The sequence below is a fragment of the Lethenteron reissneri genome, chromosome 47, assembly GCF_015708825.2.
Source record: "Lethenteron reissneri isolate LAM-NWPU_2019-01 chromosome 47, ASM1570882v1, whole genome shotgun sequence".
Taxonomy (NCBI): Eukaryota; Metazoa; Chordata; class Hyperoartia; order Petromyzontiformes; family Petromyzontidae; genus Lethenteron; species Lethenteron reissneri.
In genome coordinates, this window is record NC_083825.1 from 11,881,250 (window position 1) to 11,885,412 (window position 4,163).

Consider the following 4,163-nt stretch of genomic DNA (forward strand, 5'->3'; position numbering starts at 1 on the left):
TCAATGCGCGGACCAAAACTGCCTCGCTCTCCAATTAGTGATGAGCGCCGCGGCGGTGTAGCCAGCATTTATAAAGAAGGGGCAAAAACATGTGAGGCTCGTGTTGGCACTGGGGTAATGCCAGGGACATTCTGTCTCACGAAGAGTGGGCTGTACTCGGGGAGATTTTAGGGGTGGGACCCCATGGCCAAATTTGGGGTCATGAAGACCTCCCTATTGGGTAGTGGGTGGCTACGCGTGGGTGGCTACGCGTGGGTGGCTACGTGTGTACGTGCGCACGCAAGTGCGGGATGCGCCCATCGCTACACTTGTCTGGCAATCCCCTGGAGAGTTCATCTTGTACTCAATAAAGTCAAAAAGCATTTCACTGTGAGCGAGTGCCCTGGGCACAAGTCAAACCTCAAAGCGTCTCCGTGCTCTCAGATGAGTATTTGTGCGGTGCTCATCTCCATTGGCAGCCCTGAGCCAGCGGTGGAAATTCCACATTACTTGAGCGGAGGCCACTTGCAGTTTTAAGAGCATCGCGACTTTGTCACATCATTCAATTTTACCCACCCAAGTTGAATCAATGCATGACTGGGATTTGAACCTTGCAACCTCTTCCCACTGTGAGCAAAGCATCCTGCTGCAGCACTACTTGGCCAGATACATCGATTACCAATCAAATGTTAAAGTGTCTCCATGGCTGCACTGAGCAATTTCATGTTCCTGAGCGGTGCTCCCTTGACACCACGACACAATACCCTTTGACTCATACAGTGCCCAAGTGCGACCGCACCTCGAGAAGCAAATACAGAGACATTGGGCAGAGTCAGTTTACAGGTTGAGGCGGTCCGTCATGGGCAGAGGGACACACAGGAAGGGATCTTGAGGCTCGACTGGAACAGGGGCAGGGTGTTGACAGCACGGACGGCGGGGTGAGGGGAGTTCCAGCAATGGCGACAGTGCAGGAGATTGAGCGACCTTCCTCCGAGCGGAGCGTGACCAGGGCGGGGCTCAGACAGCAAGCGACGGCTGCTCGAGCGGGAGAGTGGACAGAGTAAGGCGAGATGGATGGATGTTTGTATGTTGAACTTCGTTCGGAACAGTACGTAGCCAGACCGTGCTAACCTGAGTGCGGGTGGAAGGGTAATAAACTAAACACAAAAAGCAGAGATGAGAGGGCAGGGGTCAGAAGTAGGCAGGGGAGGCTCCAGATGGATGAGGCGCTACGGACTCCCAATCGGAATCTGGAACTTGCAACCCGGTGCTGAGTCGGGTGCTACCTGGCCAGATCCTCGAAAAATTACTTGGGAATTAAAAAGTTCACTGGGCAGCTAAGAAGGGGGGGGGGGGGGGGAGGGGTGCGCTTGGCAGGACGCGGCTGAAAAAAAAATTCCTGAGACTCCTTGAGGCCTTCCAGATAAACGAGTGGAAAAACAAACAAACAAACAAACAAATAAATAAATAACTAACATTAAGCACCGAGCTAATCCTGCTCGGGTCGTGCATGTTCTCAATTGAGACAAAACTTCACAGCGCTTCGCAATTCCAATGCTCGATGAAGAAGCCCTCCTGCACGCTGTGTCAGTCCTGGTCGCTGTTGGACCAAACTTCACCGCGTTGGTCACAGTGCGGTTTGATGGAGGGGCAGAGGCTCAGGACCCGTGGAGACATCACTCACCAGCGATGTTAGACGTGGCTGGGGTTCAACCTCGGAGAGCAGTGGGTTTCATTGCGCAGCGTGCTAACCACTATACCACTGCTTCACCCAGAGTAGGCCATAGTCCAATAGTCAAGCAGTCTCACCCTTCCAGAATATTATTACAAGATTAATCAAGAGAGATGTGGCCACAGCATAAAAAAAAAACACAATGGCCCTAAAATTCAAAACAAAAATATATGTATGTAGATATGTTATGTTTAGGCCGTTATAGTGGACAGGTGGAACGCCGTACCACAGTTGCGGAGGCTAAGAAGAGGGTGGTCGGTGGGCAGGGGCTCCGGCGTGGTTACGTCCAGCCCGGCCGCCGCGATCTCCCCCGACCTCAGGGCATCGTAAAGGTCATCTTGGTTCACGATGAGGCCCCTGGGGCAGACGAACAAAAACAAAAAAACTTTCCGCGGGAGCCAGAGCGGGGAAAAAACCAAGCACACGTGTTGGAAATATCAAAATTCCTCAGCCTTTTTTAAAGGGCTAAGTTAATTAGAAACAAAAACGCAAGGGGAGGATGCCTTTAATGGTGCAAATTGTACGTGCACGATCATCATCAGCATGATCAATCCCCTGCTGTATGAAGGGCTCCGCAAGTCTTAGCCATCTCTCCCATCCTGCGGTGTAATATGCACAGTTAAAACAATGACATCAATAGAGATTTGAAAGTGGCCTCTGTATCTAGAGCATAGCACTCACTCGTGTTTAAGCCTGGCCGGGTGGCGCTGTGGTCAAAGTACTTGACTGCAAGTTCAAATCCCGGTCTGTGGTCGACTCGATCATCATCCATCCGCGGCCAAAAAAAAAAAATGTACCACTTGGTAATGGGCATTGACAGCGGTTGCCTTAACGGACACTGGCTGCCTCCAACCACAGGAATGAGGAATTTACCACTGGCTCAGCATTGCCAACAGGAGACAAGAATTGCCCTATGGTTGTTTGTGCAGAGAGAGGCTTTGGGTTTCTTGTTGTGTCTAATGGAGAAACTAGGTAATGAATAGGGAGCCAGTATTACAAGTAGTCTTTCGCAACCAATATCATCCATTACAGGTTTTTTGGGTTAGATGTCGTAGTCAGATTGTAAATGTTGTGACTTTGCTCTCCAACACAACAGTGTGCTGTACTTGTACCAAATTGGCCACGTTCTGTTTACGTGACAAACCTTACTAGTTGGCTGTGTCGGGTAGTGGCGGGTTTAATGACACAGTTATATATTTAAGCGGGCTAACCCAATCAGCAGCCATAAAAATTATGTTTGAATCGGGGGGGGGGGGGGGGGGGAAACTCGAATGCACGCAGTAAGAATATTCACCGATGAATCATAAAACAAATAACTAAATTGCCACAACTGCCTTAAAACTTGTGCGGGGAATTATCAAAGTACATTTTTGGCTGCATAACAATGGAATGTGAAAGACCATTTTACGTCAAAAAGATCCCCCCTTTCGTGCAATAAGTGCGTGGTAAAAACTGTTAAAATAGGGAATGGCATGCACATGCATGGTTTCTGTAATGTTTTCCAACGTGTTTGTCCTCGAAAATATTCAGCCGTTTCTCGTAACGTCACGTTTCACGCTGCACAATGACGACATCAAACTGCGCACGACGCGGCGAGATGACGCCACGCGTCACGTGATGTCTTTCTTTCGGCACTGGATTTGCGGCTCCTTTTTAGCGCCGGCGTTCATTTTCATGTTTTTGGGCGACACAGCTCAATTTGGCCGGTTTTTTTAGCGGGAAAGTGCCTAATGGCAACACGACTTTGCACTCAGGTTTCGTGCTTATCGGATCATCGCTCCAATACAAATTGGCACGCACGGTTGGCTACGTACGGTGCGAACGAAAGCCAATGGACATACATCGTTACGAGCGTCATCGTGCCCGCCTGTTACAATCAAGGACAGATGCCACGAACGCTTTCAACCTCGGTCGAAAAGCCTCCCGAAAACTGTCTCGAAGGTTAATCAGGAGGCAGTGGAGGAAGTTACCGGCTGATGTGATGAACACGGCGGAGCGTTTCATGCGGGCGAACGCTTCGCGGCCGAAGAGCCCCCGCGTGGCGTCCGTGAGCGCGCAGCTCACCACCACGAAGTCGGCCTCCCGCAGCAGCTCCTGCAGCGGCACTGCGCGTGGCGGCAACGTCGGCACGTCCGGCAACAAGGAAAATAATCAAGGCCCGTCAGACGCAAACTAAAGTCACCCAGCAGGGCGGAGGTGCTGTGGTTAAAGCAATGCGAGCGCACATCTTGATCACGTGTCGGCCTATGACCACTTTATAGCGTCATAAGAATTACATTTGTCAAACCACTGCTGGATGTATGTTAGTTGAACTTCTTTCGCACCGTACGTAACCAATCGTGCTAATTCGAGGTGCGAGGGAAGGACAACAAACTAAATAGAAAAATCAGTTTTAAATGAGTTTTCAATCGAGATTTAAAAGTGCATAGCTCCAGTGGTTCCCAATATCGGG